The sequence below is a fragment of the Fundulus heteroclitus genome, chromosome 4 (genome assembly GCF_011125445.2).
Source record: "Fundulus heteroclitus isolate FHET01 chromosome 4, MU-UCD_Fhet_4.1, whole genome shotgun sequence".
NCBI classification, from domain to species: domain Eukaryota; kingdom Metazoa; phylum Chordata; class Actinopteri; order Cyprinodontiformes; family Fundulidae; genus Fundulus; species Fundulus heteroclitus.
Window position 1 is genome coordinate 38,325,751 of NC_046364.1, and position 12,715 is coordinate 38,338,465.

Here is a 12,715-nt window from a genome sequence, read left to right on the forward strand (position 1 = left end):
TGTGTGTGTGTGTGTGTGTGTGTGGTGGTTGACAGAATTCATAATAACTCTTGAAGTGCTGTTGTTGTTTTTTTGAGGAGATCCAAGCCTTGTCTCCCTCTTTTACAGTGTCAGTGTTACTTGTTGGTTTCGCTGCGTTATGTGAGCTGCGAACAATCGCATTGGCTGCTGTAAAACAGAATAATTCACCATCAAAAATCCACACGGGGAGACCCGATTTGAATATGTGGGCAATAGCTTCTCGAATTGCAAAGTGCACTTGACAAAATGAGGCATCACTTACAGCGGTGCTGCTACTGCTGGGGTTGGATGTGCTGATAAAGTAGTTTACTTCTCAGTTCGGAGTCATAAATTAATGCCTTCTAAATAGATGAGTTGCAAACAAATTGGGATTTATAGCTTTGACATTGTTGGTTCCTTTATCCAACGGATTAAAGCATGCAAATCTTATTTGACATGTTATGACTTCATTTCAGCAGAAATGTGCTGTGGACTTTTGATCACAGAAATATGCAGCTCAAGTAAAATCTCGGTTTTAATGACTTTGACTTTCATTAGCATTGAAAAATATAAGTTCTGCTGCATGTATCCTTTAACAGATGAGCTCACAAGATTTTGCTGGATGGAGGCTCGGCAACCTTGTCAAATCAATGCAAGTATTAACAGTCATATATTAGTACAGACAAAACAACCCTGATCTTTCTCTATTTGGGCGCACACCATTTCAACCCTGACCTCCATTCCATCGAAACAGTTCTCTTCTCAGCAATTTCTTCCTCCATATGCACTACTTGACTTTGTCTTTGCTTTTCTCCTGTTTTAATCTCCATCTTCTTCCCCTGTCCTAGCCTAGTCTGTAAAGGCTCTCTGCTCACCTTCATAACGCCACTCAGATATAAAAGGATGATGCAGTCACCAATTGTCGGCAATTGTCAAGAAATAATGCATTTGGAGGTGCAATTCAGAAAGTGGAACCTGTTTGTTAGATTGGATACTCTGTTCTAATATTTTGCTTGCGTTTGATTATATAAATGCAGGTTATTAGTCCCTAAACTAAATGAAAAGTAGAGGTGAGTAATGTAGAGTTGGGGGTTGCAACCTTGTAAGCATTGTTTCTTTTCTGTCCTTTTTTCAAATCATATAAATTGATCTTATTTTCTTTGGATTATAAATGTCAATATGAATACTTTTACTTGAGGAGAAAAACAAAACAAAAACTAAAATTCAGTTTCTCTGAAATTCTAAGATTTTGTATAAGGTCAAATAAATGTGAAACAAGCCAGAAACTGTCTTGGACACCCTCACAGAGAGAGCAATCCACAAAGAGTCATTGCCAAAGGAGATGGCTGCTAACAGAGTATTCAAGCACATTCATTGCATGGAAGGGAAAAGTGTTGTAGAACATGATGCACAAGCAACAGGTGATGATTGTGTCTACTGACTAATGAGTTCTACTGTTCTCCAGTTTTGCATTGCTTGTCATCATTTCAGCTTTTAACTTTTTGTTCTCTCTCTTTTTTCTTCATAGTAGGTACATCTGGTCTGGCGTTATGTTAGCTGTAACATCATCCAGAGAAGACAGATCACCCGCTACTACCATCTAATGTAGAACAGATTACTAGATCAATGTGTGCTTCTGTGCTTTTTTGTCTCTCTTGTTGTGTCTCTGCTCTGTCTTCTCTAACCCCCAGTCAGTCGAGGCAGATGACCGTTTATACTGAACCCGGTTCTGCTGGAGATTTTTCCTTGCCGTTAATGGGTGGTTTTTCTTTCCACTGTCGCTTCATGCTTGCTCAGTATGAGGGATTGCAGCAAAGCCATGTACAATGCAGACGACTCTCCCTGTAGCTCTACGCTTCTCCAGGAGTGAATGCTGCTTGTCGGGACTTTGACGCAATCAACTGGTTCCCTTATATAGGAAATTTTTTGACCAATCTGTATAATCTGACCCAATCTGGATAATATGATTGAATTTGACTTTGTAAAGTGCCTTGAGATGACATGTTTCATGAATTGGCGCTATATAAATAAAATTTAATTGAATTGAATGATTGTGAGGCAAAATGGATTCAAGAGAAACATGCATCTTATGTAATATCACAATATAATTTTTTTATTTTTTATTTTATTTTGGAACATGATATGATTTAACAATGTTTACATTGAATGCTTCATAAACATGCATCAGGTTTCAAAAAGGAGTGGGATGACGCATACGCTTATTAAGCCCTACCCCTCAGTTACATGTGTCATGGAGGTAAAGGACAAATATTTACAGTAAGACAAACAGTATACCAACTTTTTATATATTACCCTTTTTTTGTATCAAAAATACTTTTCTTATATTCTTTTTTGAATTGCTGGATGCTTTTACATTGTTTAATGTTTTCCGGCAAGCTGTTCCAGAGCTTCACTCCTCTAATTGATCAACTAAAACTTCTTTTTGTTGTTCGAACATACTTAGTTTTGAAATTTAATTTTCCATCTCTATCAGAAAGCAATCGTTGTATGTGCGCAGGAAGTAAGTTACTTCTTGCTTTATAAAGAATGAGTAAATAATACGTTTATTAAAGTGAAATTTTCTTTTCTAATACCACAATGTAAAAAATTTTAAAAAGTTACATTGCGGTATTAGATGCTGAACTGCAGCACTGCTGATATCACTGTTGCCTTGAAGGAAGAAGGTCCTGGATTCATGTTCAAGCTGTGGCCTTTGTTTTAGAAGTTTCTATCCTCTCCACCTGCATGCACAAATTTTCTCTAGGTACTCCGGCTTCCACCATCCAAGAACGTGCATGAATGTATGCACTTTATTTTTACTGTCTATATCTGTAATTGACTGGCGACCTGTCCAGAGTGCACCCTGCCTCTTGTCCATTCACCCAGGGTAGGCATCAGGCCCCACATGACGCTGTAAGGATAAAGTGAATGTAGAGAATGGATGAATGGGAGTTTGTTTGTTTAAATTCCAATCCCAGACTGACTTTAAACTGTCACTTAACATGACAAGAGTGGTTGTTATGTTAAGTGCGGTTGGCATGAGAACTGTGGGAAAGATCTGCCCGCACATCTTACCTATAGCAGCAGTGGGAGGACTTAATGCAATTCTTTGGAAAACTGTTTTGAATCGTTGTCTTCAATGTGAATTCTGGGTTTTACTTTAATCTAACATTTCTCTCATTGAATGGGAGATGTTTTCTACTTGCTGAACTCTGAGCTAAAATAGAGTGATGCTGAGTTTTTATGATCATAGTTGGGTCATATGCGTTAGACTGCTAACATTAATTCCTTATGACGGTTTACTAAGATATTCTGGGAGTGGAATGGCATTCACATGCAATGATGAGGAATCACATTTAGTTTTTTGGTTTAAAGGGAAAATCTCAGTTTTCAAACTTTTTCAACAAAAAAAACAAAAACCCTCTGGTTCCAAAAGTTTGTACGGGTGTAAGCATTAGGAGTTATTTCCATGTGTTAATTGCTAACTATGGCCTGTCCTAATCAAATTTTGCATTGCTACAGTGGCATACTGATTGAACATTAATATGGTAAATATTCTGCAGAAAGCGGATGAGCACTCTTTATGCACACATTATGTAGATATGCATGCAGCACTGACAGCGTGGCCACACACTCAGACCAACGCATACAATACGCTCAAATATCGCCTCATTAATGGTTAGCAGTTCTGATGAGCTCTCATCTGCATGTCATTATCATGACATTACTGCACTTTTCCAATCAGTTACTGAATTAGCATTTGGATTAGAGGCTCGCAATCATTCAGCGACCTTTCCAAAAACTGCATTATAATGCATCACTAATGAACATATGCTACAAATGAAATCTGTGATTTTTCTGGTAGTTTTGAGATTTTCTGAAATACTACATCAAGCATTCAGGGTGCACTAAGCCATTTGGATGATGATCTTAGCTTTTTTTTAAAAAAAATAAATGTTGTGGAATTTCTTAAATTTGATTACCGACCTCCACAATGTTTCTTCTAATAAAATAACTCCCTTTATTAGCTTTTATTAAACTGCTTACTACTCCCTGTTTTTTCCTTAATTTTCTACAACGGGACAATAAAAGTGTTCATCAGATGAATTCATATTGAAATGATCTTTTTCTTTTTTAACACCTTTTTTAAACATTTTGTTTAATTCTTAAGCTAGATTTTTCTCCATGAGCTTTACATTTCATTAACAAAAGAAACAAATAGATATAAAAATTATTATAATAACCATTTTTAAGGGGGGGAATGTGACATGTCAAATTTGAGGAATGATGGTGCTTCTATTTCTGTTGTTTCCCCAAAAGGTCCCAATACTTTTACATTTGAAGAGAAATGTATGACACCTTCTTATCTTAAAATAAATAAATAAATAAGTCAAGAAACAACCTTTTATTCAGCAAAGGAGACTGTTTTGTCAGTGCTATATGCTTTCTTCCTCTGGAGGGCACACTTCAATAAGTAACGGCAGCAAATGGACCCCACCAGCTCGGTTGATTATCCTTTCACAGTCCAGGGTCCACCTCCTCTAGATTTGTGGATTGCTTCTTCGTGGCACAGCTCCCAGAAATGTCCTTTCATTGACTTTAATGTTGAGACAGTTAAATAAAAAAGGCTCTCTCTCTCTTTATTATTAAGTTTCAAATCACCATTCCTTAGAAATCACACATTCATAATTTTGTTTGATTGCCTTTCTCTGTATGAACATTTGTATGTCTTTTTCCTTTTTTTCCACCCTAGATTTAGGGTATTTGTTGATTTTTCTTCAGTTTAAACAACTATAATATATTGCTTTGGAGCTACAACAGCAGGACAAGTATGAATCATGTTGATAGGAGCTTCACTAATAGACAGAGTGGCTTCCTGTTGATATTTCAAGATTTTGTGACATTAAAAATGGGACTTTCATAAATCCATCTAATTTTAAATGTATCTAGTATTGATCAATTGGAACATATTAAATGGAAAAATCAATATGTAAAAAAGTCGCTGTCATCCAGGTGCAAACTGTGCACATTCTTATACTAATATAGCACAAAAGCCCCATTTGAGCATTCATTCCTCTTTGGTTGGTGCCTATCAGCCTCCCACATCTTGACTTGACAATATTTGCCCACTCTGCATTGCAAAGTTTTCTAAATCTATCAGATTATGAGGACATCTGCTTTCCACAGCCCTCTTCGCGGCACTTTACAGATTTTGCTGTTGGATTTAGTTTGGCTCAGCTATTCAAAAATTAAATTTTCCCTCTTATGAAGCTCTTATGTTGATTTGGATGTGTAGTTTGACTCTCAGTGAGGAAAAATAAAATCCCTTTTGGTTTTCAGCTTTCTGGCAGACAACTGAAAGGCCGTGGGTGAAAACTGACTGACAGGTATTTGGAACTATGATAATAGTAATCTTTATTTGTCATTGTAACATACATTCAAAGGGAATCTGCCCTGTGCATTTACCCATCCCTTAGGGAGCAGTGGGCTGCCACAGTGGGGTTTCTGAGCAGTCTGTGGGTTTCAAACCGGGCCACCTGTGGATTCTCCAAGATGCAAGCGCCCTGCCCTAACACCTAGGCAACCACGCCTCATGTTCACAAACACACTCTCCCATTCATAACTTTATCCACCTTTACAAAAAGTGTAGTTCCATCTAAGGGAAAGCAGCCCCAGAGCATGTTGCTGCCACCACCATGCTTCACATAAGGTATGCTGTGCTTTCAGGGAGGTTCGGTGTTATTTTCATGCCAACCATCCTGTTTTCGGAACTGTGGCCCCAAGGTTCAAGCATGGTTTGACATACAACTACACAACCTCCCACAAGGGATTCAAGGATTTGGATGCTTTATTTGGAAGAAAATGTTTGGGTCTTTTAACTCCTCTTCTTAGTCCAGAAATACGGAAAATACAAGACACTGTTGCCATCAGCGGGACACAACCAGCCCGTCCTGGTGCTCCTCCTCTTTCTCCCTCTTGTTTTTTCTCCAGTTTCATAAAATATCCAGTTTTTGTGAATACCCTGTTGGCCCACATTTCCTTCTGTCATCCCCTGTGCCGTGGTCTATATATATAAGGCTGTGGATTTTTTTAATACCCTTGACTCGATTGATACATTTGTTGAGCATGCACCTTCATACAACAAGGGTGTTGCAGCTTCTTATTTTTTTATGTTTTTTCTGATACATTTTTTTAAAAATATGGAATAGAAATCTTATATTATGGGTGAGTTTTACAGGGGGTGTGTACACTTTGGATACCCACTGAACCACTAACCATAGATCCGACCCTACAATCCGCACCTAGCCATATGTACACAAGTGGAATACAAGCATAGTATTGTAGGGGAACAAAAACATTTTATTGTCTGACCTTTTGGAGAAAGTTATATGGGATTGCTGGGACCCCAATGTTTCCTGTTTTAAATTAAATAGTTCAATATGAATCTACCAAAATTTGTTTACATAAAATATATTTTGACAGTCAAATTTAAATCAGCTGTTTAATAACAGGGGATGGTTGAGGCTGCAATCGTGAGTCAGCATTCTGATTATCAAGATGGGTTATTTGAGAAGAATGGAGTAATACTTTTACTCCAAAGAGAAAATACTGTGCTGCAGTACAGTGAGAATAAAAAGAAAGAGAGTTCACTTCAGTTCAGTGTAGCACACAAACATCATCACAAATCAACTACAAGACAAAGTTGTCCAATTTGCGAACAAAAACATTTAGTCAATCAAAAACCATCAAATAGATCACATAAATAGAATAATTCAATTACCTCCATTTAAATTCACATATGGTACCGGTTGATAAAACCTCCTCTATCTAATCAAGCCATTGACTTTGCAGCAATCCCTCATCCTAAGCAAGCAGCTCTTGCAGAATACACCATGTTTCTAGGGCGATGACATCACATCTCACAGCTTCACACCATGGACTGAAACTCAGATAACAGCTCAATGCCCAGGGTGCATACATGCTCCTTCTCAGGGATGTGTTCAGGATTAAACCATCTGTTGTTAACAAACGCTATAATCTCTCCTCGTTTTTTACTCCTGGTTTGTCTCCCGCCTTTGCTTGTCCACAAAAGCCTTCGAGAGCAAAATTAATCCTATTTAGTTTCCTCTCGTATTATCTTCCAAGCTCTGTGCTCGTTTCTGCTCCTTCTCGCTTGTCCTCGTCATTTCAAGCTTCTTTTTCCTCCGCTCGCCTGTCCTGCCCTGTTGCGGCCTTGTTGTTCACCTCAGATATTACAGCACCAGAAATGGTTGCACGCATTTAATTCCATCTTACGTGTGTACTGCGCATGCAAAACGGTAAAAACAAGCAGAGGAATTTGCACATTTTGTGGCGCATTGCTTTAATTTGCATGCACGCGTGCCACAACCAGGTGTGTGTGGGGGGGGGGGGAAATGTCAGGGGTCGGGAGTTACAGTTGAGCATGTAAAGAATCTCTGCTAATTGTGTTGCTGTGCATGCACCGCTTTCTGAGCCAGCAGTAGTTTCTGGCTGTTTGGCGGCTCTTTGATCAGCAGATAGTGAGATTGTGGGGAGGGTGGTTATGTTGGCTTCCTTGCCTGATGTACGGGTAGCTTCACTGCACTATCCACACACAGTGGGAGGCTGGATCTTTGGTGTGTGTGTGTGTGCGTGTGTGTGTATGTGTGTGTGTGTGTGTTCATATGTGAATGAGACATAAAAAAAAGTAGATGTGCTTTGCAGACAGGAAAAGAGGTACCTGCAACAAAGAAAAGGCATGTTTGTTTGCATAATGGCCTTTATAAAAAAGCGAATTTCAAATTGCTTTCGAGAGAAATTTACATTTAGAACAAGAAATACACTGAAAGATTAGTAGTAATATTTAAGTATAAGTATGTTATATAATGAAGTAATAAAGTAATTTGGTTTGTGCCTACTTTACTAGATCTTTATTGCATAGCATGGTCCCTGTAGAATGTGATTTGAAGGGCTTTGATGAGGAATAACGAAATAAAGGTAAACAAAGAGCAAAACATAGATCAAACCGGATAAAAAATAAGAGTCAAACAAAAGTAAACAGAATTGTAAAAATAGCAAAGCCACACTCACAACTATTTTCTAAAAAAATAACTGACACTTAGGGAAGAGCTGCTGTAAACGCTAATGTTTTCATTCCTGGTTTAGAGCCAAGAGTTTCTGCACATTTCAGGTTTTCAGGGAGTCTGTTCCAGAGCTGAGGAGCATAGAAACAAAGCGGTGACACTGTTCGTTTAGTTCTGATTGTGGGAAAACTGTGTGAGCAGGTCTACTGATGAATCGGGGACTCCAGACGGTTCATATCCAACAAGCAGCTCTAACATGTATTTAAATCCAAGATAATTTAATGTGATATAGACCAAAAGCAACATTTTAAATTCCATAATTTTACAATCAGGTCGCGAGGTTGCATTTTGGATGAGAAACAATCCCAGTGACTTTTACAGTATGTCAACCAGTATGTCATCATCTCTTATTCTCTTTGTTTTTTATAATGACTCCTCTCTGCGAATCTGCATGCTTCCATTTTGCCATCCGCTCTGCTGCTGGTATACACCTGAATTTCCCCCCACTCTAAAGGTTATTTCTGTTCTATTCTTCTTTTCCGTCTTGAAGGAAAAAAAGCGTGAGTAACTAAATGGAAAAGGAAGAATGGAAAGGGAACATTAGTGAAGCAGGGGTTGAATGAATGCCGGCTTACCCACAGTGTTCATTCTGATGTTTATCCTGCCCTGTGTGTACTTTTAAACATCGCCTCCAGCCAGTGCTGCTTCACAGCCGAGTTATGAGCTCTCACCTTCTTGTCAAGACTGCTTTTCCTCACTAATCTGCACTTTGTATCCTTTGACAAAACCTAATCAAGAAATGACAATTTAGCTAGGGGTGGGGGCATAGAGCATTTATCGTGAAACATCCTTAAAAAAAATCCCCGCTATCAATACACATCATCGCTGGATATGTTGTGAAGTCACTAATATCCCAGCTCTGGACGGCCTGCTTACTCAAATCAATATTGCTGTTCTTACAGTTGATTGAACAACACGATTCTGTTTTCTGAACACACTTTAAGATGCTGCTTGTCCTCTAGCAAATACCAGGCATCCTGCCTATCTGGGGATGGCACTAAAAGATAACAAAGACTGGAGTTTATAGACCAGCGTGTGCATGGATTTCCGATACGATCCGTCCTTCGCATGTTGCCAAGAGCCGTTTTCTCACTGTAGAAGCTATGAATCAGCTCTCTCCATCGACACACGGGCTAATACAAGAGTGGTGGGGTAATCAGTATGATCTGTACGGGCTCTGATTTCCACTGTACATTTAGATGAAGACATCACACCGGTTATGTAAAGGCTGCAATATGTAAGATATTGATTGGGATACCCTGGTGTTTTATAAATTAAAGTAGGCGGGGGGAAAGAAAAGGTAGGACGATATAATATTTGAATTTTATTTTAAGCTGAAACAGTTGTATCAAGAACAATTTTATTGCATTTTTTTTCATGTCCCTCTGTTTTACAAGGAGCTGCCCCCTTCCCCCCAGGATATTCAGCTCACTGGTTTTTCTAACCCATGTTTGATCCAGTGTCTAATTAATTCCTTAAGTTCTTGTGTTTATTGCGGGGAGAGAGGAAGAGGGTATTCGATATATGAGGAGAGGGGATCTGTCTTTGAAGTGGAGTTCTTTAAATCTCTGGAGGACAGAGAAGCCCGAGGCTGGACTCGAGCTGTATAGAGAAGCAACAACCGCTTTTCTTCTGCGGCGGCCAGAAGTGGGGTTTGCTGTGGTCATGTTTGCTCTCTGAACTGCTACAACTATCCTGTTTATGGTAGAAAATACAAACAGCATCAGAATTACAGGAAGGTGGCAAAAGCGGAATGTATGAATGTCACCTGGAAACACTCTGAACGTTTGCTTTTCAACTTGTGCTAAAATGAAAACTGGTAAAAACACTTCTAAAAATGTTTTGAAATCCTCTGTGATATACCCCTCCCTGTGCCTAACTAGCTAATGAACTATCAGCTATCTATCTTCATTCCACCCAGGGCCCACTTCTCTGTCCCTGCAGACTGAAGCTACTTCTTGGCAGGTCTTGCTGAGGGGAATCCAAATCTCCTGGCTGCAAAGTTAAGTGCTGTTTTCTTCAGAAAGTCATTTTGAGGTGACAAACAAAATTCACTGATGCTCTTTTTTTCTTGGCATAAACAGAACCATTGCTGGTTGTGACCAACATACTCCTATAGCTCCGAGCGAAACAGACACCACCAAAAACAATTGGCTTGTAAATAAACCGGACACTGATGTATTTTTTTTTCTCCTCTTGAGGCTGATTTACTTTATCTCATCAGCAACACAAACCGTTTGCTCGTCTCATGAGGTGTTTTCCTCAGTATTTAGATGGCTTACACCACCCCCTAAAGAAAAGAAAACTTTCCATTCTTAATGACAGGATGCACGTAAGATATTTAGACCAAAAGTTACTCTCATTTACTCTACTCTGCTGAAGAAAATAATCTGACTGGAAGCCAGAGGGTGTGCTTATTTTTTTTGAAAAGCCTGACATAGCTCATACCCTGTGGTGGGACAGATATCCATCCATCCATCCATCCATCCATCCATCCATCCATCCATCCATCCATCCATCCATCCATCCATCCATTCATTATCTACAGCCACGGCATGCACCCTGAACAGGTTGTCAGTCCATCACAGGGAAACACATAGGCACACATGACAAACAACCATGTACGCTCACACACACACCTAAGGGAAATTTAGAAAGACCAATTAAAAAACTGTCATGTTATTGGACTGTGGGAGGAAGCCAACGTGTGGCAGGAGCATTGGGTAAGAAAAAAAAAAAGAATAAAAAGATCAGCCAATAAACAAGGTTTCTGTTGCTTTAATTGTTTGTCGAGTACTGCACAGTGTGAACGTTAATAGAAGGTACATTGCCGTTGGAATCTGATTTGCACCTTTAACTTTGGTGTTTTGGGGACTCTGGGCTGTATTTAGTCATCTTTTGTCCTATATCTAAAATCTGTAGATTAGCCAAACTGGAACTTGATTATTATACATGCAAGAGAGATTTTTTTAAAACACGATGCAAAATTCATTAAACCTTTTGTGAAAAACAAAAAGCAAGTCTAATTTACTTTAAGGTGGTGGATTGGGGTCTATGTCATTTAAAAATTACTTTTTTGAGCTTTTAGCTATGTTATGATGCCATTCCTCAATCAGAATTAATCCTTGTCAATTCTGCTCTCTGAGCAGCAGCCCTTCCCTGTTGAGGAAAACAAGTGGTCATGTCCAGGTCTACCTAGAGCAACACAACACCAGCGAGCAGCGATGTGAGGCAGAACGTGATCAGTTCGACTAGAAAAAATTAGACAAAGTGGCTCATTTAGCCCCTAATCAGTGCAGCAACAGCAACCGTTCTTTTTTGATACCATGCTGCGGTGGCTCTAGGGTGACCCCCACATGGGGAGAGCGGCTTCACGGTGAAGGCAAGCTTCTTTCTTCTGAGTTGGAAAAACAGAAAACAACTAATATTTCAGAACAAACAAATACTCTGTAGTGGCAAAGACAATATTTCATCACATATATGCCTGTAGTTGACTTTGGAAGGCTTAAAAAAGCCTGATATAGAAACTTTAAAGAGTACGCACCAAAACGAGCTGCTCTCAGACTGATCTCAGGACAGGGGTAAAAAGGGGAATTTTGGGGTTAAATTAATCAAAGCAACAAATTCAGACACAAACATTAGAGTTTAACTTTATACAGCCCACAACTGAAGAATTTCAATGTTAAGAGAAGGAACTGAAAATCATGGTATGTCCTCTTTAACACCAACTAGAGACGGGTCAAACCTGGACAGAATTACACTAGACTGAACACAATCCACCCGTCCTTCTTTCTTAGCTGACAGGGGTGGCACCTGCTGTGGTCTTCTGATGCTGACGCCCACCTGCTTCAATGTTCAACATGTTGTACATGTCAGAGATGGCATACTTTCGTTGTTACAAGTGGGTAGTTGAGCTACCATTGCAGTCCTATCATCTCCATCCGCTCTGCTCACTCTCCTCTGACATCACATGGGATTTTTGTTCACACAACAGTCACATGCTGGATATTTTCTTGTTTTCACATCATTCTCTCTCAAATCTCAGAGATAGCTGAGCAAAAAAAATAAAATAAAAAAATCTAGGTAGATTATACTCTAATCAGGGTGTCTGGCACCATAAACTATGCCATGTTCAGTTTCACTTAAATCCCCTTTCCTTCCTGCTCTGATGCTAAACTCATCTTCAAATCATCTGGCAAATCATCTTCACTACACCTAATGGCCTGAATGCATTAAGCTGCTGCCTCTAATCAGCTGATTCACTGGCTGCATCTGAAAGGGTCTAATTGGTAAGGACACTTCCGCCAAAGCCGAAGTGCATCAGCGGTTGCCATGATCAGGGGCTGTCCGAAAAGTGCAGGCAGTAGGAAGCATTTAGGAAAAGGTGCCTGTATACTTCCCACCATAGTCCCTTTAGCAAAGAGAGCTGGCGATGTCTGTTACCAGGGCTAAGGAGCCATAAGGAATCCCACAATCCTTGTTTCACATGATGTATAAACACAAACCCCTCACGGAAATCAACAAAAATTGTCCAGAGAGAAGAGAACGCCCAGTTTGTAGTTCTTTTGCTG